The sequence below is a fragment of the Triticum dicoccoides genome, chromosome 7A (assembly GCF_002162155.2).
Source record: "Triticum dicoccoides isolate Atlit2015 ecotype Zavitan chromosome 7A, WEW_v2.0, whole genome shotgun sequence".
In the NCBI taxonomy this organism is placed as follows: Eukaryota; Viridiplantae; Streptophyta; class Magnoliopsida; order Poales; family Poaceae; genus Triticum; species Triticum dicoccoides.
This window is the reverse complement of record NC_041392.1, coordinates 475,699,511-475,725,279: the sequence shown is the minus strand read 5'-3', so window position 1 is coordinate 475,725,279 and position 25,769 is coordinate 475,699,511.

Here is a 25,769-nt window from a genome sequence, read left to right as displayed (position 1 = left end):
TCTCTTGCAAATCTGGTATGAGGGTTGCCCTGTCCTTGGTTTTGACCACTATGTCATCCATATAAGCTTCCATATTTCTATGGAGCTGGGGTTCAAAACCAATCTGGACCGCCCTTGCAAACGTCGAACCAGCACTCTTCAACCCGAAAGGCATCCGCATGAAACAATACGTACCACATGGGGTGATGAATGTTGTTTTCTCTTCGTCTTCTCTCATCATGAAGATCTGGTGGTAGCCGGAGTAGGCATCGAGGAATGACAACAGATCACACCCAGCTGTGGAGTCAACAATCTGGTCGATGCGTGGCAACGGGAAGGGGTCTTTAGGACAGGCTTTATTGATATCTGTGTAATCAATACACAGCCTCCACTTCCCATTTGCCTTGCGCACTATGACCGGATTGGCAAACCACGTTGGATGGAGCACTCCTCTTACCAAACCCACTGCTTCCCGTTTCCGGATCTCTTCTGTGATGAACTCTTGTCGTTCCAAAGCTTGCTTTCTGACCTTCTGCTTGATGGGCCGCGCATGAGGACAGACACCAAGGTGGTGCTCAATCACCTGCCTGGGAACGCCGGGGATGTCGGAAGCTTGCCATGCAAACACATCAACATTCGCCCGCAGGAAGGTGACGAGCGCGTCTTCCTATTTGTCATCAAGGGTGGAGCTTATGGTGAAAGCTCCTCCTGTGCCGTCCTCATTGACAGAAACCTTCTTGGTTCCCGGCGGTATGGCCCTGGGCTTCTTGTTTTCGTCGGTGGAGCTCTCGGGCACGTCCTCGACGGGAGCGCTACACTCCGAAGAGGTGCGCTTGCCGGAGTGGGTGTCCGAGGTCTCACCGGTCTTCTTCTTCTTCCCTCCCGGGGTCCCAACGGCAGGAGCAAGTGCTCTAGTGGTGGCAGCTGCTGCAACTGCTTGCTGGTATAGTTGGTCAGCACAAATCAGCACATCTTTCTTATCGGAGGGGATGGTGATGATCGTCACAGGCCCTGGCATCTTCAGGGTGTTGTAGGTGTAGTGTGACGCCGGCATGAACTTGGCCAGCGCTGGGCAGCCAAGGATCCCGTTGTAGGGCAAGGGGATCCAGGCAACATCAAACATGATCCTCTCCGTCCTGTAGTTCAGATCACTTCCAAAAGTCACGGGCAGCGTGACCTTTCCCTTGGGTTGGCTTCTTCCCGGGTTGACCCCCTGAAACGTGCCCATCTCTTCGAGGTCTCCATCAGGAATCTGCAGTTTCTCGATCACGGCAGGCGAGATTAAGTTCAGACCGACCCCGCCATCGACTAGCATCTTTGTCACCTTGAGGTTGCGTATTGTTGGTGAAACCAACAATGGCAAGCACCCGACCGCAGTAGTGCGATCAAGGTGATCCTCAGTGTCAAAAATGATAGGTGGGCTGGACCACTTCAGCGGCCTTTGGGCATCAAACGACGGCTCTGCCGCTGTAATCTCTCGCGCCCACTGTTTAAGCCGGTGGTGAGAAGTATGCAGCGAGGCGCCGCCGTCGACGCACATGGCCTCTGTAGCTTTCTGAAACTCTTGGTCGCCGGATTAGTCGTCCTCTTCGTGATCGTCGTCTTCTGGCTTCCTGTCACGGCCCCGAGCGGGCCTCTCCTATTGTTTATCCTTGCCGCGACGGCCCGCCTGGCCGTCACGTTTCTTGCCGGACCCCTCAGCACCGTCTTGGCCCTTCTCCTTGTCCCGCCTCTCATATTCAGCCCTCTGCTTCTCAGCGAGGAGCTCAACCTGTCGGCAGTCTTGGAGAGCATGGCCTTTGGTCCGATGGATCTTGCAGTACCGCTTGTCGGAGTTTCCTGGCTTCTCGGCAGCCACCAAGGCCCGGCAGGCGACACATCCGGCAATTTCCTTGCCGGGGTCATCTGCCTTGGTTTTCTTGGTGGAGCCGGTGTCATCAGATCCCTCAACGGCATGCACGGCTTTACCCTTGCGCTTCCTGTTGCGGCGCCGACCCTTCTTCGCCGGGGCGGCAGCATCCTCATCTGAGGAGTCGGTTTCCACGCCGGCATCTTCGTCGGGGTACTTCCTTCCCTCTTCAGCCCGGGCACATCTTTCAGCAAGAACATAGAGTTCTGCTACATCTTTCACCTTGTTCATTGCCAGCTCTTCGCGCATCTTATGGTTACGCACGTTCTGATGGAACGCGCTGATGATGGCGGCAGGGTGAACATCAGGGATATTGTACTGTATCTGGCTGAACCTCTGTATATACTTGCGGAGGCTCTCGCCTCCCTTCTGGGGAATGACGTGCAGATCGCTCGCTTGGCCATGGGCTTGGTGGCCTCCAGTAAAGGCACCCACTGTCGGAATTCGGGTTCCGGCAGACCCTTGAGGTTCGAACACTGGGGTGCGCGTGGAGATTTCGCCTTCTACCTACCTGCTCCCCACCGCCACGCTAAGATCTAAGCTAACGAAAGAACAACACAAGAGACACAGGGTTTATACTGGTTCGGGCCACCGTTGTGGTGTAATACCCTACTCCAGTGTGGTATGGTGGATTGCCTCTTGGGCTGATGATGATGAGCAATACAAGGAAGAACAGCCTCGCGAGGGTCTGTTCTTGGCTGGGGGGACGAACTGCTAGGTGGAGTTCAGTCACCCTTCTCTCTCTCTCTCTCTCTCTCTGATTGATTCTCGGGATCCTGGTCGATTCCCCTTTTTTTCTATCCGTCGTGTCAGTCCCCTTACTCTGGGGGTGGCTAGTCCTATTTATAGGCAAAGGCCCTGGGCCTCTTCCCAAATATTGAGCGGGAAGGGTGCCAACAATTGGCCATTTCAAAGGGGAACATCTCGTACACTTATCCTGACTAAAGTTGGTCCTCGCCTGCCAAAAGCTATGGTGGTGACGCTGTCTTGGGCTCCACAATGACTTCTTCCCTGCCGTTGGACTGGTCTTGGTCTCGTTGCACCGAAACGGGTGCCTTTGCTTGATGCTCTCGCCTGCGCTTGCTCCCTTTGCACCAAAGAGGAAAGGAGGACACTGCACGGGCTGGCGCCCGCCTGGCGCCCTTGGTCGTCATGGCTTGCGTCATGGGCACCTCGTGAGGTACCCCGCCTTGATCTCTCCGCCTCCTCGTGAGCCAGCCTAATGAGGCCGTGCCTGAGGAAGCTCCGTGTCGTCCGCCCCACGAGGCTTGGCCCCTCGCGAGGGTCTTGGGTCTGTGTTGATGAAGATGGGCCGTGCTGGGCCCCCCTTTGAGCCACGCCGCAGGCCGCAGGCAGGCAAGTTTGGGGACCCCCATTCCCAGAATGCCGACAGTAGCCCCCGGGCCCAAGGCGCGCCCGGACTTGGCCATGCAGAGAGGCGAAAGGGCAAGGGCGAAGCGCCGCGGGCCCTAACAGCCTGCGGTCTTGGGCGCTGCGTGGCGGTTGATTGGACGTGGGCGTCTCCACTTCCCCACGACGCCTCGGCAACTACACGGATTGGACAAGTCCCTGCATGCAAAGCGGGTCATGATTACCTGTGATCGTGCAGGTCGACGGTTGGCCTCCGCCGGCTATAAGTACGGAACGGCACGCGCCCTTCCAGTCCATCTCTTCTTGCTTCTCCTTCTCCCCGGTCCTTGCTCCGTCTTGCTGCGATGGCTCTGATCCGCCGGTTCTCGGCGGCAGAGAAGGGAAAGGCTCCTCGAGAGGAACCAGACCCGCTCCCGCCGAAGAAACGGCGCGCCCTCCGCGGCCGGGACGAGGGGGCCCATCAGGTGGTGTCGAAGCCCTGGTGCGAGCGGCCACCGCCTGGGTTCCCGCTTCCCTTGTACGCCCACATCGAGGGCTTTGAAGGAGTCGATGCCGATCGCCACGGGCGGCGCTGCCGTCGGTGCCGACGGGTCACGAAGGTGTGGGTCGTCCCCCCTGGGGTCCACACCGAGGGCTCCTCCCGAGAGTTCATGCTCCACGCCGCTATGCCTCCTCAGTCTTGGATTCGCCTTCCTCCCTTATTTGCCTCCATCATCCCGCGGGGAGAACCCCTGGAGCTTTGGCTGCAGCACGCCGGCTGCAGCACCCTCGCGACCGAGGCAGAGGTCACGGTCGTTGTCCCGGGCGAGGTCTTCATGACTCGAGGCTGGGGCGAAATCGCCTAGGTTTGCGGGACAAGAGGCGCCCTCACGATCCACTTGGAGTACGACGGTGCTTCGGTGATGTTCTTCAAGGTCTTCGATGCGAACGGGCGCCGGCTGGAGTGCTGCCCCGGGAGAGGTGGTCGGGACCCTGCTACGGCGAGAATTGGGCCCGCCGCCCGCTCCCTTGACGACTCCTTAGGCGGCGGAGGCGTTGGAGGATCTAGCGGCTCCAGCGAGCTCTTCGCGACTCCGGCGACGAGCGACGACAGCTACGAGCCCCCGAGCTGCCGCCGCTCCTGGAGCAGGGCGGGCTCGTTAGGCCGTTGCCGACTCTGATCTGGATGGGGTTGGCGCCGGTGCTTGACGGCCCACTGTTGATGATGGCGTCTTTTGCAGGGGCGCGTGTAGTTAGCATCCTTTTAAGATATGTTCCCTGCGAGGAATCAAAGACGCGTCCCGTGGGGGCTTGTAAGGTGTCTGTGATCCTATTTGTTAATATAACCCTTGTCGTAGAATTGTGCGAGTTGCTCATTCCGTCTTAGCTCAGTTCTCCCTTTCGAACCTCACGAGGGCTTGGTGCTCTGCGCCGACAGGTCCCAGTCCCAAGGCGGCATCAGTCGTCGCTGGTATGCCAGGTCGCGATGCCGTGGTCAAGGCCAGGAGGTGAGCGACCCGGGGTCCGGTAAGAGCCCCTGAGTCGCGATGCTGAGGAGGTCCCCTTTGGCGCTCAAGCAGCCGTCGTTCGGTGAGAAAGGAGAGCGGCGTCACTAACACGGGATTGCATTAGGTGCGGGGATGGTGCCACGGTAGCTGATGCTCCCGGGTGGTGACTTATGTCAAGAATCAGGGACCGCTCCCTGGTGTGTTGCCAGGTCCATGCATCGGTAGGCGTGAGGTTGCTCGGTGAGGTCCTCGCGTGTCCCTTCCCTCTCGCCTTTGCTCCCCTTTCTGCTCTACGTCCTCGGGTCCCGGCCCTCGAGCGAGTCTCAGCCGTCGCTGGTATGCCAGGTCGCGATGCCGTGGACAAGGCCAGAGGGTGAGGGCTAGAGAGCCAGTAGGAGCCCTGAGTCGCGATGCTCAGGCACCCCCCCTTTAACATGCAAGCGGTTCGCGCGGATGAGAGTGAAGGAGACGCCACAAGGGCCTCGCTTGGCGCGGCTCCTTTAGGAGATCCTGTAGATCCATCATAGAAAGAACGAGGGGTTGCCATGACAATTGACAGTCAGCCGTTGGTTGCTTCCGAGGGGCGATGAGGCACTGAAGGCTTGACGAGGTGGCGCCATGCGAGGCTGCCGCGGCCAGAGCTCAGCCACTCAGTTTTGTCGGCGTTGCAGGGACGGACCCATGCGCAAGCGCCGTGCCGTTTTGGGAGCAGCTCCGTCAGTTGGTGTCAGTTGAGCGGGCAACTAGGTTAAACACATTAGCCGCGAAGGAGTGGATTCATTCAAATAGATGCTGGGAAGGCGGACGTCACTGGGTCAGGCCCGAGCGACTCGGAGATGATGCAGCCCGAGGGGCGCTCCCAACAAGGTAAGCTAACAACATGAAATAAAAGGGATATATGCCGCAGGGACGGACCCACGCGGCATGGGAATAATGCAGCCCTGGGGGGTGCTCCCAGCTGGAAATGAAACTTGAAAGATGTCACCTGATGATGTTGAGGACGAAGGAGTGTTGGTGCAGCAGACTCGGTGGGCTGCGGAAGCCGATCCTCACGAGCCCCCAGGCCCAGGAGCCTCGGGAGGCTCTGGAGGCGCTGGTGGCTCCTCACGGACCATCTCCATCTCCGCTAGGGCTGCGGAACGCCTGGCCTCTTGAGCCTCCATGATGCCCCTCATGAGGCGCTGGTATGTGGCAGCCGCGTTCGGCAAGCCGTAAGGCATGCGAACGTAGCTGTGGGGTGGACCTTCGCAGTGCCCCACTCGCGAGGGCTAGAGGCGCCCCAGAGAAGCGACTCGATTGAGCCCTGGTGTATCGATGCAGATGCGCAGCCCACCATCCTCGCCTGGATGGGGAGCCACAGCTGGTGGGCGGCGGCCGCCTCTCATGACTCTTGACTCCTGTAGCTCCTGAATGGCCTTGCTGACGAACTCCTGAGGGTCTGGCCCTCCTTGCCTTACTCCTTCTTGAGGGAAACGTGCTTCGAAACACGCCTCTGTGTGGTGCCCAAGCGCCTCCCTCGTGACCTTGGCCAAGTCGGTAGCCCTCCAGGAGAGAGCCCCCGAGCCCTGCCTGAGGAGGGCGCCGGGCGCGCTTTCCTATGCGATGGAAGGAGGTTCCCCCTGGGCAGGCGCGGGCCCTGAGGGGCCTGCCTCCTGAGGGGCCGAGCCGGACGATGTCTTCTTCTTCTTGGGGGTGGTCTCGGGAAGCCTCCTGCTTCCGTGATCCGGGTCTTCCAGTGACGCAGCCTGAAAGGCTCGTTCCAGGGAACACACCGCGTCCTTCTCTTCACAGGGCACCGTGATGACTCTGCCGCTTCCTGGCATCTTGAGGACGTTGTAGCCGTGCTGAGTTACGGCCATGAACTTGGCCAGCGCTGGGTACCCAAGGATGGCGTTGTACGGCAGGCGAATGTGAGCGACGTCAAAGTCGATGAGCTCGGTGCGGTAGTTGTCGCGTGCCCCGAAGGTGACAGGGAGGCGGACCTGCCAAATCGGGACCATGGAGCCATCAGTGACTCCGGAGAAGGGCTTGGTTGGCTGAAGCTGGTTGTAGGGCACTTGGAGATTGTTGAATGTTTCCACGGACAGGACGTTGAGCCCTGCCCCGCCATCGATGAGGGTCCTGGTGACCACCACGTTGCTGATGATTGGGGAACAAAGCATTGGGAGGACTCCGGTTGTGGCCGCGCACTTGAGCTGATCCGGTGAGCTGAACGTGATGGCGCACACCGACCACCTGAGAGGACGTGTGGCTTCGAGCTTGGGGAGGACTGCATTCACTTCGCGGGTGAACTACTTGAAGATGCGCTTAGAGGCTGGGGCTTGAGCCCCGCCCAGGATGCAGGCGATCGCGCGCGGCTCCTGGAAGCCCCCAGCCCCCTCGTCTTGATGGCGGTCCTCGTTTCTCCTTGGCTGCGGCGGCAGCGGAGGGAGGCCTGCGTTGCCTTGCGGGCGATCCTCGCGAGGCTGATCCCTCCAGTCTTCCTCACGAGGCGGGTCTTGCCAGCGATCCTCGCGAGGTCGATCACGCCACCCTTGGTGCGGGCATCGGTCTTCCCAGCGTCCTGCGTTTCTTCCTCCTCCTCGACCGTAGCCCCGGTCGACGCGGTCGGGGCAACGGCCGATCCTTCCTTCTCGCACGGCTCGGAGCTCTTGACATTCGTTGGTGTTGTGGGTGTGGAGGTCGTGGTACACACAGTACCGACTGCCCTTGGAAGATTCGGGCTGATCTCTGCCCCGCTTGGTGTCTGGTTCTGCCGCGAGCACGGCAGCCCCCTTGCGCTTCACATCCTTGGCCTTGGGCTTCTTCTCTTCTGGGTCTGCGGCAGGCAGCTCGAGGAGGGAGAGACGCCCTTCCTCAGCCCTGGCGCACTTGGTCGCCAAGTTGAACAACTCCAAGCAAGTGCACAGGTCTTCATGCATCGCCAGCTCCTCCTTCATCTTGACGTCGCGCACGCCGTCGGAGAAGGCTGAGATGATGGCTTCCTCGCTCACCTTGGGAATCTTGAGGCGCGTGTTGTTGAAGCACAAGATATACTTCTGCAGGGTCTCTCCGGGTTGTTTCTTGATGCGGCGCATGTCGCTCACGGCGGGTGGCCGGTCGCGAGTACCTTCGAAGTTGGCGATGAAGCGGGTGCGCATCTCGCCCCAGGAGGAGATCGTGCCTGGAGCCAGGTTCAGGAACCAGGTGCGGGCCCCGTCCTTGAGCGCCATGGGAAACCAGTTTGCCCTGACCTTCTCGTCTCCGCTGGCAGCTTCGATGCCCAGCTCATAGATCTGGAGTAAGTCCGCAGGGTCGGCCGTGCCGTCGTAACGAGGAGGCAGGTCTGGCTTGAACTTGTCGGGCCACGCGACGCTGCACAGCTCGGTGGTGAAGGCACGGCAGCCTGCTGTGGCCACGGGAGGCCTTGGGTGACGGAGAGCTTGGTCTTGCAGGTCCCCATGCGCTGCAGCTGGGAGCAGCGCGGGGTCTTGACATGGGGGAGCAGGAGCATGGTCGCGACGTGCTGGAGCAGGGAGCGCCCGGGCAGCTTCTTGCGGGCGAGGGACTTCTTGGCAGCTCTGCTCTTGCCGCGCTGGCACCTCACAGAGCGGGTTTCGCCCAGGGGCCACGTGCCTTGGAGCCAGGGCGTCTTCTTGAAGAGGAGGCGGCCGGGCGCCCCCGGAGCTTCGTCGCGCGCGCGGGGCAGGGTGCGGTGCAGCGGAAGGGACGGCGCAGGAGAGCCCCCTGCGGCGCGGACGAGCTCGGCGACGCGGTCGAGCCATTCTTCATAGATGATACGTCTCCAACGTATCTATAATTTTTGATTGCTCCATGCTATATTATCTACTGTTTTAGGCAATATTGGGCTTTATTTTCCACTTTTATATTATTTTTGGGACTAACCTATTAACCGGAGGCCCAGCCCAGATTTGTTGTTTTATGCCTATTTTAGTGTTTCGAGGAAAAGGAATATCAGACGGAGTCAAAACGGAACGAAATCAACAGGAGAAGTTATTTTTGGAAGGAAACCCACCTGATGGACTTGGACCCCACGTCAGAAGATACGGGAGGTGCTCACGAGGGTGGGGGGCACGCCCCCTGCCTCGTGGGGCCCCTGTAGCTCCACCGACGTACTCCTTTCACCCATATATACCGCCGTACCCTAAAACTTCCAGAACAGAGATTAGAAAGGGAGTTCCGCCGCCGCAAGCCTCCGGAACCACACCAAACCAATGGGACCCCTTTCCGGTACCCTGCCGGAGGGGGGATCCATCTCCGGTGGCCATCTTCATCATCCAGGCGCTATCCATGACGAGGAGGGAGTAGTTCACCCTCGGGGCTGAGGGTATGTACCAGTAGCTATGTGTTTGATCTCTCTCTCTCTCTCTCTCGTGTTCTCTCTCGTGTTCCATCTATGGCACGATCTTGATGTATCCCGAGCTTTGCTATTGTAGTTGGATCTTATGTTTCTTCTCCCCCTCTACTCTCTTGTGATGAATTGAGTTTCCCCTTTGAAGTTATCTTATCGGATTGAGTCTTTTATGAACACTTGATGTATGTCTTGCCGTGCTTATCCGTGGTGACAATGGGATATCACGTGCCACTTGATGTATGTTTTAGTGACCAACTTGCGGGTTCCGCCCATGAACCTATGCATAGGGGTTGGCACATGTTCTTGATTCTCCGGTAGAAACTTTGGGGCACTATTTGAAGTACTTTTATGTTGGTTGGATAAATCTGAGACTGTGTGATGCATATCGTATAATCATGCCCACGGTTACTTGAGGTGACAATGGAGTATCTAGGTGACATTAGGGTTTTGGTTGATTTGTATCTTAAGGTGTTAAACTCCAGGGTTGTTTGTGACACTTATAGGAATAGCCCAATAGATTGATTTGAAAGAATAACTTTGAGGTGGTTTCGTACCCTACCATAATCTCTACGTTTGTTCTCCGCTATTAGTGGCTTCGGAGTGACTCTTTGTTGCATGTTGAGGGCTCGTTATATGATCTATCTATGTTATTATTGTTGAGAGAACTTGCACTAGTGAAAGTATGAACCCTAGGCCTTGTTTCCTATCATTGCAATACCGTTTACGCTCACTTGTACCACTCGCTACCTTGCTGTTTTTATATTTTCAGTTTACAAAAACCTATATCTACTATCTATTTTGCACTTGTATCACCATCTCTTCGCCGAACTAGTGCACCTATACAATTTACCATTGTATTGGGTGTGTTGGGGACACAAGAGACTCTTTGTTACTTGGTTGCAGGGTTGCTTGAGAGAGACCATCTTCATCCTACGCCTCCTACGGATTGATAAACCTTAGGTCATCCACTTGAGGGAAATTTGGTACTGTCCTACAAACCCGTGCACTTGCAGGCCCAACAACGTCTACAAGAAGAAGGTTGCGTAGTAGACATCAAGCTCTTTTCTGGCGCCGTTGCTGGGGAGGCTAGGTAATTGAAGGTATATCTTTAGATCTTGCCATCGAATCTTTTTGTTTCTTGTTTTAGCACTAGTCTAGTTTATAAAAGAAAACTACCAAAAAAATGGAATTGAGTTTGTCTCATACGCTTCACCTTTTTAATATCTTTCGTGAGTATGATGGAAAGGATAATTGTGCTCAAGTGCTAGAAGAAGAAATCTATAAATTGTTTGGCACTAAATATGTGAATGATGAGCATGATTGCAATGTTGTTAGTATGAATTCCTTGAATATCCATGATGCTAATGATATGCAAAGCCACAAGCTTGGGGAAGCTATGTTTGATGAAGATGATATTTTTTGTCCCCCAAGCTTTGATGAGCAAATTTACTATGATGAAAGAATGCGTCCTATCTATGATGATTATTGTGATGACACGTATGATATAAAGAATAATGATAACCATGAAACTTGTCATCTTGATCTTAATTTTCAATCACATGATAGCTATTTTGTTGAGTTTGCTCCCACTATTATTCATGAGAAGAATTTTGCTTATGTGGAGAGTAGTAAATTTTCTATGCTTGTAGATCATGAAAAGAATGCTTTAGGTGCTGGTTATATTGTTGAATTAATTCATGATGCTACTGAAAATTATTATGAGGGAGGAATATATGCTTGTAGGAATTGCAATAATATCAAGTTTCCTCTCTATGTGCTTAAATTTTTGAAGCTATGCTTGTGTTACCCTCCTATGCTAGTTGATTATTGTTCTCATAAGTTGTTTGCTCACAAAATCCCTATGCATAGGAAGTGGGTTAGACTTAAATGTGCAAGTCATATTCTTCATGATGCTCTCTTTATGTTTCAATTCTTATCTTTTATGTGAGCATCATTGAAATCATAATGCCTAGCTAGGGGCATTAAACGATAAGCGCTTGTTGGGAGGCAACCCAATTTTATTTTTGTTTCTTGCTTTTTGGTTCTGTTTAGGAATAAATAATCCATCTAGCCTCTGTTTAGATGTGGTTTTGTGTTTTAATTAGTGTTTGTGCCAAGTAGAACCTTTGGGAAGACTTGGGTAAAGTCTTTATGATCATGCTGTAAAAAACAGAAACTTTAGCGCTCATGAGATTAGCTTCAACTTTTTGCTGGAGAGTGCTATTTAGTTGATTCTTTTTGAAGATGATTACTAGACAAATTCCTCAGGTCCAACAATTTATTTTAGAATTTTTGGAGTTCCAGAAGGTTGCGTTAGTTACAGATTACTACAGACTGTTCTGTTTTTGACAGATTCTGTTTTCATTGTGTTGCTTGCTTATTTGATGACTCTATGGCTAGTAAAATAGTTTATAAACCATAGAGAAGTTGGAATACAGTAGGTTTAACACCAATACAAATAAAGAATGAGTTCATTACAGTACCTTGAAGTGGTGTTTTGTTTTCTTTCGCTAACGGAGCTCACGAGTTTTTTGTTAAGTTTTGTGTTGTGAAGTTTTCAAGTTTTGGGTAAAGATTCGATGGACTATGGAATAAGGAGTGGCAAGAGACTAATCTTGGGGATGCCCAAGGCACCCCAAGGTAATATTCAAGGACAACCAAGAGCCTAAGCTTGGGGATGCCCCGGAAGGCATCCCCTCTTTCGTCTTTGTTCATCGGTAACTTTACTTGGAGCTATATTTTTATTCACCACATGATATGTATTTTGCTTGGAGCGTCATGTCATTTTATTTTGTTTTGCTTGCTGTTTGGATACAATACCAAGATCTGAAATTATTAAATGGGAGAGTCTTCACATAGTTACATAATTAGTCGACTACTCATTGATCTTCACTTATATCTTTTGGAGTAGTTTGTTGTTTGCTCTAGTGCTTCACTTATACCTTTTAGAGCATGGTGGTAGTTTTATTTTTAAGAAATAGATGAACTCTCATGTTTCACATAGATTATTTTGAGAGTCATTAATAGCATGGTAATTTGCTTAATGTTAATATACTTGGTATTCAAGATATGTGAAACTTTCTTTTGAGTGCGTTGAATACTAAGATAAGTTTGATGCTTGATAATTGTTTTGAGATATGGAGGTGATAATATTAGAGTCATGCTAGTTGAGTAGTTGTGAATTTAAAGAATACTTGTGTTGAAGTTTGTGATTCCCGTAGCATGCACGTATGGTGAACCGTTATGTGATGAACTCGGAGCATGATTTATTTATTGATTGTCTTCCTTATGAGTGGCGGTCGGGGACGAGCGATGCTCTTTTCCTACCAATCTATCCCCCTAGGAGCATGCGCGTAGTGCTTGGTTTTGATGACTTGTAGATTTTTGCAATAAGTATGTGAGTTCTTTATGACTAATGTTGAGTCCACGGATTATATGCACTATCACCTTTCCACCATTGCTAGCCTCTCTAGTACCGTGCAACTTTCGCCGGTACCATAAACCCACCATTTACCTTCCTCAAAACAGCCACCATACCTACCTATTATGGCATTTCCATATCCATTCCGAGATATATTTCCATGCAACTTTCCACCGTTCCGTTTATTATGACACGCTTCATCATTGTCATATTGCTTTGCATGATCATGTAGTTGACGTCGTATTTGTGGCAAAGCCACCTTTCATAATTCTTTCATACATGTCATTCTTGATTCATTGCACATCCCAGTACACCGCCGGAGGCATTCACATAGTCATATTTTGTTCTAAGTATCGAGTTGTAATCCTTGAGTTGTAAATAAATAGAAGTGTGTTGATCATCATTATTAGAGCATTGTCCCGTGTGAGGGGAAAAAAGAGGCCAAAGAAGCCAATGAAAAAAAAGAGGCCAAAGAAGCCAAACAAAAAAAAGAGAGAAGGAACAATGCTACTATCATTTTTCCACACTTGTGCTTCAAAGTAGCACCATGATCTTCATGATAAAGAGTCTCTTATTTTGTCACTTTCATATACTAGTGGGAATTTTTTGTTATAGAACATGGCTTGTATATTCCAATAATGGGCTTCCTCAAAATGCCCTAGGTCTTTGTGAGCAAGCAAGTTGGATGCACACCCACTTAGTTTCTTTTGTTGAGCTTTCATACATTTATAGCTCTAGTGCATCCGTTGCATGGCAATCCCAACTCACTCACATTGATATCTACTGATGGGCATCTCCATAGCCCATTAATACGCCTAGTTGATGTGATACCATCTTCCTCCTTTTTGTCTTCTCCACAACCACCATTATATTCCACCTATAGTGCTATGTCCATGGATCACGCTCATGTATTGCGTGAAAGTTGAAAAAGTTTGAGAATACTAAAGTATGAAACAATTGCTTGGCTTGTCATCGGGGTTGTGCATGATTTGAATATTTTGTGTGACGAAGATGGAGTATAGCCAAACTATATGATTTTGTAGGGATGAACTTTCTTTGGCCATGTTATTTTGATAAGACATGATTACTTTGTTAGTATGCTTGAAGTATTATTATTTTTATGTCAATACTAAAATTTTGTCTTGAATCTTTCGGATCTGAACATTCATGCCACAATAAAGAAAATTACGTTGATAATTATGTTAGGTAGCATTGCACATCAAAAATTCTGTTTTTATCATTTACCTACTCGAGGACGAGCAGGAATTAAGCTTGGGGATGCTTGATACATCTCCAACGTATCTATAATTTTTTATTGTTCCATGCTATTATATTATCTGTTTTGGATGTTTAATGGGATTTAATATGCTCTTTTATATTATTTTTGGGACTAACCTATTAACCGGAGGCCCAGTGCCACTTTCTCTTTTTTTGCCTATTTTAGAGTTTTGCAAAAAAGGGATACCAAACGGAGTCCAAATGGAATGAAACCTTCGCGATGATCTTTCTTGGACCAGAACCAAACCAAAAGACTTGGAGTTGAAGTCTGAAACACCACGAGGCGGCCATGAGGCAGGAGGGCGCACCCAGGGGGTAGGCACGCCCCTACCCTCGTGGGCCCCTCGTAGCTCCACCGACGTATTTCTTTTGCCTATATATACTCTTATACCCTAGATCGATCAGAGAGAGCCACGAAACCACTTTTCCACCGCGACAACCTTCTGTACCCATGAGATCCCATCTTGGGGCCTTTTCCGGTGATCTGCCGGAGGGGGAAACGATCATGGAGGGTATCTACATCAACACCATTGCCTCTACGATGAAGCATAAGTAGTTTACCACAAACCTTCGGGCCCATAGTTATTAGCTAGATGGCTTCGTCTTTCTCTTTGATTCTCAATACAAAGTTCTCCTAGATGTTCTTGGAGATCTATTTAATTTAATACTCTTTTGTGGTGTGTTTGCCGAGATCCGATGAATTGTGGATTTATGAACAAGATCATCTATGAATATTATTTGGTTATTCTCTGAATTCTTATATGCATTATTTCATATCTTTGCAAGTCTCTTTGAATTATTAGTTTAGTTTGGCCTACTAGATTGATCTTTCTTGCAATGGGAGAAGTGTATAGCTTTGGGTTCAATCTTGCGGTGTCCTTTCCCAGCGACAGTAGGGGCAGCAAGGCACGTATTGTATTATTGCCATCGAGGATAAAAACATGGGGTATATATCATATTGCTTGAGTTTATCCCTCTACATCATGTCATCTTGCTTAATGCGTTACTCTGTTCTTATGAACTTAATACTCTAGATGCATGCTGGATAGCGGTCGATGTGTGGAGTAATAGTAGTATATGCAGAATTGTTTCAGTCTACTTAACACGGACGTGATGCCTATATTCATGATCATTGCCTTAGATATCTTCTTAACTATGCGCTTTTCTATCAATTGCTCTGCAGTAATTTGTTCACCCACTGTAATACATGCTATCTTGAGAGAAGCCACTAGTGAAACCTATGGCCCCCGAGTCTCTTTCTTATTATATTGCATCTCTTTTATTTACAGCGCATCTGTTTACTATTTTGCAATCTTTACTTTCCAATCTATACAACAAAAGTACCAAAAATATTTACTTTACTATCTTTATTAGATCTCACTTTTGCGAGTGACCATGAAGGTATTGGCAACCCCTTTATCGTGTTGGTTGCAAGGTTCTTGATTGTTTGTGCAGGTACTAGGTGACTTGTGCGTTGTCTCCTACTAGATTGACACCTTGGTTCTCAAAACTGAGGGAAATACTTACGCTACTTTGTTGCATCACCCTTCCCTCTTTAAGGGAAAACCAACGCATGCTCAAGAGGTAGCAGTATCCTGGTTTAGTTCCCATCAAGATAATCATGATGCTTCTGTTTTTGGTGAACTTCTCATTAATTCTTATTGACAATTGAGATGTCGCTATTAATCTTGTACCACTACCAAAACAAAGTAACAACACTATATCCCTTTTTATATTTTTGCAAATAGCGATTCCATACCAGGGCATGTCTTCCTCAATTTTAGTGGAACTGCACAAAATTGGATGGTCATTGTTGTTCCGCCTCACTGTCCTCTGCCACGTGGTTCTTCCTTCCTCGAGCTTGATTACTGAGAAGAAACAGACCACAATGAGGATTTGTTGAACTTCATAGGTGCCTCACCCAAACTTGATGCCAAACGGATGATGCATCACCACGATCACCTATCGTTGCTCATGGTTGCGCCTCATGGTTGCATCGGCTGGTGAAGCTGGTCGATTTTCAATGAAAACAAGTTGTCTTCCATCAGTGTTCTTTGCTTGTTACCCACAAAGATGATATCCTTCATCAATTCACCTTGGTTGCGTTGGAGACGCAGTCATCTTTCACGTTGGTGCAATTTTATCACACAATTGGCTATGAACCAAATGTTTCCTCGAAGAAGGATCGGCGTTGGTACTAAGAGCATAAGTTTTGTGTTGATTTCTAAGCCTTCTCACAACTTTTTCTTCAGCTCCCATGTTTTGTCCAACTATTAACTAAATATGTGGTCAGATTTTGATTAAAAAAATGGTGTGGACTAAAAACCCGAATGGACGTAGTAGCCCTCCATTTTTATTTACTCTACACATTAGATTTGATTGAAGTCAAACTTTGTAAAGTTTGACCAAGTTTAGGCCGAACACAACAAACCATAATTATTGAGAGAGGGCAAACTATACATACTCTCAAACCTTTCCGATAATTGAAATTAAAATTCTTTATTTGTACACACTCTCACACGTTTCCAATAATTTGGCGCATGTGTGGTTGTTCACTTAATGGAGGGTAGTGTACTACATGCGAAGGACAGGAAGTGCGACCAGGACGTGTGGATCGTTAGTTCATCGTAAGTAGTTTTCTTCACTGGTACATTAAATAAAGAGTTTCGTTTTGTACTTACACAATTTAAAACGATTGTTATGGAGAGGAAAAGAAAACCACTCCACTATATATTAGTAGTATACACGAGTACTATATAAGTAGTACTACTATATAAGCTGGAGCCTCGGCGCTTGTTCGCTAGGGTTTGTACTCTCCACACTCTCGCCACACTACATATATATACACGATGGAGGCCCTCCTTTGATAGGGTTTGCTATATTCACAGTCTCTCACCCTCTTCACCAGATCTAAACAAGACTGGTGTCGGTGTCAAAACCGGCGGATCTCGGGTAGGGGGTACCGAACTGTGCATCTAGGCGGATGGTAATAGGAGACAAGGGACACGGTGTTTTTACCCAGGTTCGGGCCCTCTCGATGGAGGTAAAACCCTACTCCTGCTTGATTAATATTGATGATATGGGTAGTACAAGAGTAGATCTACCACGAGATCGAGGAGGCTAAACCCTAGAAGCTAGCCTATGGTATGATTGTTGTTCTGTCCTACGGACTAAAACCCTCCGGTTTATATAGACACCGGAGAGGGCTAGGGTTACACAGAGTCGGTTACAATGGTAGGAGATCTACATATCCGTATCGCCAAGCTTGCCTTCCACGCCAAGGAAAGTCCCTTCCGGACACGGGACAAAGTCTTCAATCTTGTATCTTCATAGTCCAGGAGTCCGGCTGAAGGTATAGTCCGGCTATCCGGACACCCCCTAATCCTGGACTCCCTCAGTAGCCCCTGAACCAGGCTTCAATGACGACGAGTCAGGCGCGCAGATTGTCTTCGGCATTGCAAGGCGGGTTCCTACTCCAAGTACTTCATAGAAGATTTTGAACACAAAGGATAGTGTCCGGCTCTGCAAAATAAGCTTCCACATATGGCCACAGAGAGAATAATGTTTACACAAATCTAATCTGCTGACGTATGCCGTAGCGTGGCACCACACAATGGCCAAGCCTTTATTCGAATTGTTTTTACTGCCCCACCTCAGCGCGTTTCGCGAGGCGGTTTCCTTGGCACGTCTTGTCGAAGCAGAGATCGTGTCCCCTTTATTTACGGGATTCTCATCAATACGGACGTGGGTAACCCAATCGTGCCTGTTGGCATGTTTTCTCGATTAAAGGCAAGTCCCAAACGGTTACGGGGAGGGCCCTTGTTATTCAACCTCTTATAAAGAGACCAAGGCCTTACTCCTTTCTTTCAACCTCAAACGAGTTCGCCCTTCGCCTCGAGTTCCAACGCCCAAGGCTCCAGATTTCAGGTGCTTCGGATCTTCGACAATGTCTAGTTCTAACCTTCGAGGCCGATGGATGCCCTCTTCCGTTACGGAGGAGGACGTGCTAAGGCTGAGAGAGGCCAGGTTCTTGACTGGCGAAATCTCGCATAGGTTGCCTGCTCAAGGGTAGGCCATTCCCACTCCCAAGCCTGGTGAGAGCGTGGTGTTCATGTCTCACTTCCGTCGGGGGCTAGGCTTCCAGACGGATCCCTTCGTGAGGGGGCTCATGTTTTATTATGGGTTGGAATTTCACGACTTAGCTCCGGAGTCCATCCTCCACATTTCCTCATTCATTGGCGTGTGTGAAGCCTTCCTCCGTGTTACTCCTCACTTCGGACTATGGCTCAAGACCTTCAAAGTAGAGCCGAAAATGATCGAGGGATGGCACGCAGATTGCGGCTGTGCTGTTATAAGCAAGAATGCTGATGCTCCATGCCCCGAGGTCTCTTTTCTAGAGGAGCTCGGCTTATGGCAACGAGAGTGGTTCTATATCACCGCTCCCAGGGGCACCAAGTGGGTGACGCCGCCTGCCTTTCGCTCGGGTCCCCCACCACATCTAGCATCATGGGTCAATAAAGGAGTAGACTGGGGGCCATCCAAGGACGTGCCCTTATTGCAGGGCCGCATCAGGGATCTCTTAGAAAGAGACCTCAGCCTGGTCAAAGTGACGCAGGTCATGCTGATCCGCCGAACCCTGCCCGGCAAACGTCGCCCCCTTTGCCTGTGGGAGTTTAATCCGGAGGGACCGCGAGCTCTCCAGCATTTCATGGGCGCAACGCCCGCGGAGATGTATAAACTGTTCTTCGGATCACAAGCAATGTGTCCGGACTTGACCGAGGACGCAGGTCTGAGATGCAATCGCCCGGATACTCAAGTAAGTAGCCTTGTGCCCGGACTCGCTATCCGTATATTTGTCATAAACTTGCCCCTAAAAGAGTTGTCCTTTAAACATGAGTGGATAGCGAAAATAAAGCTGAGCAGGTGTCCGGCTCCCCTCCCTGAGACCACGCCGGATCCCGTGCTAGTCAGGATGTTGAAGATTGTGCCTTTGGAGGAAAGCAAGGGAGGGGACAAGGAAACTACGGCCTCCTCGAAGGAGGCTGTTCGGAAGGGAGGAATCGAAAATTCCTCTCCTCAGGGGAAGAAGAGGACCGCCTCTGAAGACCCGGAGACCATGGCCTCAAAGCGGGGGAAGAAATCCTCGTCAGAGGGTCCTGCACCGGGGGATACCTCGGCCGAATTATGCCCTCAAGGGGATCGGCCCTTCACCGAGCCGTAAGTAGAGAGAGGTTTTCTTTTTAAGGGATGTGATAAATCCTTGCTTTATATCTGAGAAAAGTAACCAAAATTTTACCTTGTAGCTCGGACCTCAGCCCTTCTCCGCAGAGCTCGTCTTCGGGGGACCTTCTTTCAGAGATGATGGAGAGCGGAACGCCTCCCCCTGGCATACCGCCTAGTGAGGCGGGCGACCCTGGGGTATCGTCGCGGAGGGTTTCTCTGAATCCGACAGGGCCGGAAGGTAGTCGTTTGGGCCCCCAAAGCCCTCCACATCTGGCCTTCGAAAAGGGCCATCGGACGAGTCCGGCACCATCCAGTGCGCGGTCGGAGGAGCTGAAGGATCTGCTAGGGCGAGCGTCTATCTCAGAGGAGCACCGTGCATTGATGGGTACGATGACTGAGAGGATTTCGTCCGCGGAAAGCGGATTGCACGAGGCCGTGAGGAGTTTACTGACAGGTTTTGAGGTATGTGAAATAATGTACACTTTTGTGATAGTTGCGCATAAATAAGATGCGCCCTATGTAGATAGTAGCCCCTGAGACTCTGTGCGTTGTCAAAAGTGACGGCGCGCAGAGGATCATAACCCCAGGTCTAAAATGCCGCCTTCATATGTAGGTGGCGAAGTGTCCGGTGGCCAGCCGGACTGATGAATTTGCCGAGCTAAAGCGGCAACTTGACGTGGCAGATGCCGACATCGCGCTTGTCGGGGGTTGGGTGCGACATATGCCAAAGGATGGCTTATCATGGTGGGGGCGAGTAGAGCGTCTCCGGTGCCTGGAAGCGGGATGAGGCATAGACATGCACGCCGGTGAATCTTACCCAGCTTCAGGGCTCTCCGAGGAGATAACACCCCTACTGCTGCTCTGCAGGGTCTCCGCATGATCACTATGGCAAAGTGTATACAAGGTTGCTCGTTGAGCTGTTTCCTGGAGGTAGGAGAAGGCAAGGCTAGCTCTCTCCCCCCTATGCTCTCTGGTCTAGTGCTAAAATAATCGAACCCTTGGCATGGGTGCCCCGGGGGGTTATATAGGCCTACCCCCCGGGGGTACAATGGTAATCTAGCTGGGCATGGGTCCCAGCCGTCTGTCTCTTAGGTCGCCGTCTCCTCCGCCGACTACTGGGGCCCGCCGACCAGTCTGGTACGGGGCCGACAGGCCTTGTCCGCCGCGGGCGGGTCTTGCCCGCTGCGGATTACTGTATCCATGCTTCTAATGTTCTGGCTTGGTCATGGGGTCATGGCAACAGTGCCGCCGCATGACGGGCGATCACTGTTTCCATCCCTCGTCTTGTCTGGTTAATGGCGTGCGGGGCCCGTGGGAGGAGCTGGCCGACTCTCAGAGGCCGACTCCCACGGGGTCCGTCTTGTGGCGCTCTCGCCGTCTTCTGTCCCCCCGCTGACCAGCGGGGCCTGCCGTCTCTGGGTCGTACAGGCAGGCCGACGTGGGCACAGGGTTCAGCCCACTAGGGCTGATGTCAGGGCTGGCATGGCGACAATACCGCGCCGGACGGGGATCCCCGTGGGTACGGCGCACTGTGGCCATGCCTGCCCTTGTTAGGGACGGGCATGGCCTGTACTGGCGCCACGCCCCGCTCCGTCCCTCCTCACGAGGGCATGAGGTGGTTGGAGTCACGGGCCGACTCCCTATGTCCGGCTTCTCTGGAAGCCGCCGGTTTGGAGTCGGCTTATCTTGTAGTCGTCCCTGGGACTCGGCCGTGAGTGGGTAGTCGGCCGCGCTGCTGCCGACTCCCAGAGGCGGCCCTCCATCTTGGGGTTCCTGAGGGGTGAAGCCTGCCCCGATGTCTTGAAAGGTTCTGGGCTTCGGGTAAGCCTACCCGTGGCCCATTACTCCGACAGTAGTCCCCAAAGCTGGTGAGGCGCCGAGGGAGACACGTCGAGGAGCCTCAATAGTTTCTTCCTTCCGGTAGCTGGATCTGGGCTTCGCCCGCTGTCTTCCGTCAAGCCAACTATCGGGGGGCGATCTCGCTCAGGCCGTCTCCACCAAGCCGACTATCGGGAGCCGGACTCGTCGAAGGCCGTCTCGTTCCTTAAAGAGTTTTGAAAGTCGCAGCGGGATTCTAAAGGCGTGTCTGATAAGCTTCCCGGCTGCCGCCCGTTGCGGACCCGCCGGGTGGCGCCACGTGGCCGGGCCAGTCTGTCCGCCCACGCGCACGATGGGACAGGCCCGCAGGTGGGGCCCGCCACTACTGCGCCTCGGCCTTTGAACGGATCCGTTGCGGCCACGCTGTCGGTTGGGATTCCTGCGTAGTAACTGCGCACAGTAACTTTGTGTGGTAAATCGTGGGGGTCGTGGGGGCCTGGGCGCAGTTAATCCCACGACGCCCCCTCGGCTTCTCAGCCTATGGGCCTATAAGTAGGCGGGGGGAGCGGGGCTGCGAAGCACGCGCGCCCACTCTCCCTTTGCTTCTTCTTCCTTCTTCTTCCTCCCACCGCTGCTGCGCCGAACCACGACGCACTTGCAGCGATGAGCTCTTCTTCTACTGCCATGCCCGCCGTCGTGCGCTCCGGCGCGTGGGACAGCTCTGATGTCGATGACGACCAGATCGAGTTCCTCCGCAAGACGCATCGCCTCCCCGGCGCGAACTTAGTGCGGGCTCGCGCCCCGCCAGCGAGGGAGGTGTCGCCGCCGCCGGAGGAGGGCGAGCGGGTCGTATTCCGTTCGCACTTCATGCGCGGCCTAGGGCTGCCGGCGAGCGGCTTCTTCCGCGCGTTCTTGGAGTTCCACGGCCTCCAGCCGCACCACCTCACCCCGACCACGGTGGTGCTGCTGGCTGCCTTCGCCACCTTGTGCGAAGGCTTCCTCGGCATTCTCCCCACCATTAAGCTGTGCGGGGAATTCTTCCATTCCAAGCTCGGCACGCATGTCGCCGGCGTGCCAGCCCAATGCGGCGCCTACATCGCGATGCGGAGGTCGGTGGCCGACAACCCGTTCCCCGCCATCTCGCTGATTAAGTCGGTGAAGATGTGGCAGCGATCTTACTTCTATGTGAAGAACGTCGCCCTGGAAGGCGAATGGGTCAACCTGCCGCACTACGAAGCCGGCGCGCCAGCTGGAAGGCTCCCCAGCTGGTCCCATCGGGCCAAGACGCTGACTCCGGCCAGTGCCGCCGCCGTCGCGCGACTCCGAGTGCTGACGCAGTCGGAGGGTCTGACTGGGGCCGACTTGCTGGCCGCCTTCGTGGCGCGCCGAGTCCTCCCGCTCTAAGGCCGGCCTCATCTGATCTGTCAGATGAGCGGCCACCGGGACCCCAATCGGATGTGCTCCAAGGACATACCCCACACGGAGGTGGCGGACACGGTGAATTACATCGCAAACTGCGGTCTCTCGGAGGATTGGCAGTTCGGCATGGAGCCGTACTCGCGCGCCAACCCCCCGCCGGTCGTAAGTTGTCTCTCTTCTTCTTTTGTTTCCTTTGCAGCCGAATCCGACTCCTGATCTTTTTTAGTTTTCGAATCAGAACCCTCTCGTCCAGCCCTCGACCAGCACCGCGGGGCCAGCCCGCCAGTTTGTCCCCGATCGAGCGGAGAGCGACGTCGATGACCCCAACCTGGGGGCGGCGGCGATGGAGGCCGACACCGACGGAGGCGGCGGAGGAGGGGAAGGCGGCCTTAGGCCTTCGGCCACTTTTGCCGACTGGCCCGTTGATGATGATGGGGAAGTCGCCCCGCGCCACCAATCAAGAGCCGGCCACCACGGCGCGAGCTCGTCCGCCGCCTTGGGCGGTCTAGGCGGTGCGAGGAAGCGCTGGGCCAGGCCGAGTTCTACTGGCGGCCGTGAGAAGAAGTTCAAGGGGGCAGCCGCCGCGACCAAGCGGGAAGAGGCGGTCGCGAAGGCCAACCGCTTCCGCAAGGAAGCGAAGAAGCCGCCACTGACTTCTGCGTAAGTGCTTCCGCTCTTTGTCTTATTCCCTTTTGGTGGATTTTGTCCAAATCCTTTACATGCTTTCCCTATTCCAGGGCTCCCCTCACCCTTGGGAGGGTTACCGCCGCCTCCATCATGGGGTCGGCAGCGACGTCCGCCACCACTCGGCGCATTGACCCCGCCGCCGACCTCCGGGAGGCGACGGAGCGGAACGCGCAGGAGCAGCACGACGAGGAAGAAGCCGCCCGTCGAGAGAAGGCGGAGGTCGACAAGGCGGCCGCCTCCGCCCAAAAGAGACTGGATGATGCCGAAGCCGCCGTTACGGCAAAGCGGCAGGCCGAGGAAGCCGCGCGCCGCTAGTCGGCGTTGTTCGTCATCCCGTTGAACTCGGCGCGGCCTCCAGATTTCACGGAGCAGACTGGGGAAGTCGGCGGCGAGCATCCCATCATGGAGAGGGAAAGCGGCGAGGCCTTCGTGTCGGACACGGTCGTGCCGCCACCACCGCCTCCGCCGCCGTCTGGGAGCGTGCGAGGCGAGCAGCCGACGGACCCGCCGGTGCCGCCGACTAACGACGAGGCCGTGGCAAATATGCTCCTCCAAGTTGCCTCGCCAATGCGTCGCCGTCTTGAGAAGGCGATTTCGGCGCCACGCCCCCTGGAGACCGGCGCAGCCAGCTCGGCCGTCCCAGACGTCGAGGCAACGAGCGCCGCGCGCGGCGGTTGGGTGCGAGGAGGCGGCACAGGCCCACTGAACTAGCCGCTGTTGGACGTCCAGGCGAAGCTGCGAGCTGAAGGCGACGCCCTTCAGAACTGCACCAAGGCGCATCTGCCGTCGGGAGCGGCCGTCCAGGTATGTTTTCTTCTGACTTTGTTTTTTCTTGTTCTTCTCTACGGGGGTGCGCCAGCGCACCCACTGGATGTAGTCCCCGAGTTCCGGGCCGGCTGCTGAGCAGGCGGGTCGAAACTCTATTGGCGAGTTCCAAACACTTACTTGTTGTTTGAAATGTTTATCACAGGATTACCACAAACTCCGGGTCACCATCTTCAACCGCAACGTTGAGGAGCTGGGCAAGCGGACTGCCGACTTGTCGGAGAGCCGGAGTGAGTTTTCCTTCTTCTTTGCGGGGGCGCGCCGGTGCACCCGCAGGCTGTAGTCCCCGAGATTCGGGCCGACTGCTGAGCAGTCTGGCCGGATCTTCCCAGCGACCTTCTTTGTTGACAACTTGCGTCTTTTTTCTTCTTTCTTCAGAGGCCAATGCCGTTCTTCAGCAGCAGCTGGGCGAAGCCAACACCGCCTTGCGTGCCAAGGGGGTGGAGTGCAGCAAGCTCATGGCAGAGCGCGACCTGCTGGCTACGCAGCTGGCGGAGCAGAAGGAGCTGCTCAAGAAGGCGCAGGAGGATGCAGAGAAGAAAGAGACTGATCTCCTGGCCGAGTTCGAGACCGAGCGCTCCTCCTGGGCCGACAAGGAGGCAATGCTGACCTTCGGCTTCCATGAGATTGAGGATATCGTTGATGGTGAGATTCTTTACTCTCTTTCTTTGAGCCGCCGACTGCAGGTTGGGCTGACTTCTGATTTTCTGACTTGCTTCTTTTTCGTCTTGGCAGACTTCTTCCCGGGCCACACGCAAGCTGCCACTCAAGCCATTGAGGCCGATCGCGAGGCGCGGAGGGCAACTGGCGAGGAGGTTGCCGCCAATGCCCCCCGGACCCTTAATGAGCAGCTTCTGAGCATCGAGGCTCGCCTGCGGCCGGCTCACCGGATGCTGCGCCGGCTTCAACGTGTCGGCGCCCAGGCGATTGCTGCCTTGTGGCCGGACATGCCGATTCTGCGCACTCCTAGCCGGACTGCCGACTGGCTGGAGGTCGCAGCCGGCCGTCTTGAGGCTTGGAAGGGCTCCTCGGCATGGGCTGGAGCGCGCCAGGCCTTGGAATTTGTCAAGGCGTGGTATCCAGACCTGGACCTGGACCAGCTGGCCACGCTCCAGGCAGAGGCCCAGCCGGAGCTGGCAGCCATGGAAGACGCCCTTTTCAAGCGCGCCGCGGCGATCGCCGAGTACGCCGATACTAGTGTCTTCATTCCTGAGCGGGTTGACGATGGCGAGGAGGCACCTCCGGAGTGGTTTGGGATGAACCTGGACTACGACGAGGACTCGACGGAGGTGATCGGCTCCAGCACCGAGGAGGGAAGCGAGGCGGGGGTCGGAGACAAGACGGAGGCGCCAGAAGACGGAGCGGACGATCAGCCTCAGCTCGACCGCGCCTCCAGCAACGAGCCACACCCAACCGAGCCAGCTGCCGCTAGAGGCGATCAAGCCGAGACTGCTCAGCCGGCCGCCCCAACGTCTGACACCGCCATCTCCTTCGAGCCTCCAAACTCGTCTGCTGCTCCCTAGGCTGCTGCCTTGTTTTATCTTATATGCTTTAATAGTTGCATCAACTGTAAAATCTTCAGAGAAGATTTGCATTCCATGGCCGTTCCGTCTCTTTGCCGGAGTCATCCCTCTTGCGCGCTCGGGGCTTCTGAGCGTCGATCAGATAGTAGGAGTCGTTTGCCCAGCACTTTGCTGATGATGAAGGGGCCTTCCCAAGGCGCCGACAACTTCTGCTGGCCGGCTGTCCGCTGGATCAGTCGGAGCACAAGGTCGCCCTCTTGGAAAGATCTCGGCCTGACCTTCCTGTTGTAGTATCGGCGTAGGCTCTGCTGGTAGATGCTGGACCGGTTGAGTGCCAACAGCCGGCCTAGTCGACGAGGAAGTCGGCCAGTGCTTGCGACTTGATGGCGGTGCAGGGCTGATAGTAGATCGTGTAGGGGGCCAACTCTATGGCCCATTTGGCCACTTGGCCAGATGCATCTCGGCTTCCGATGAT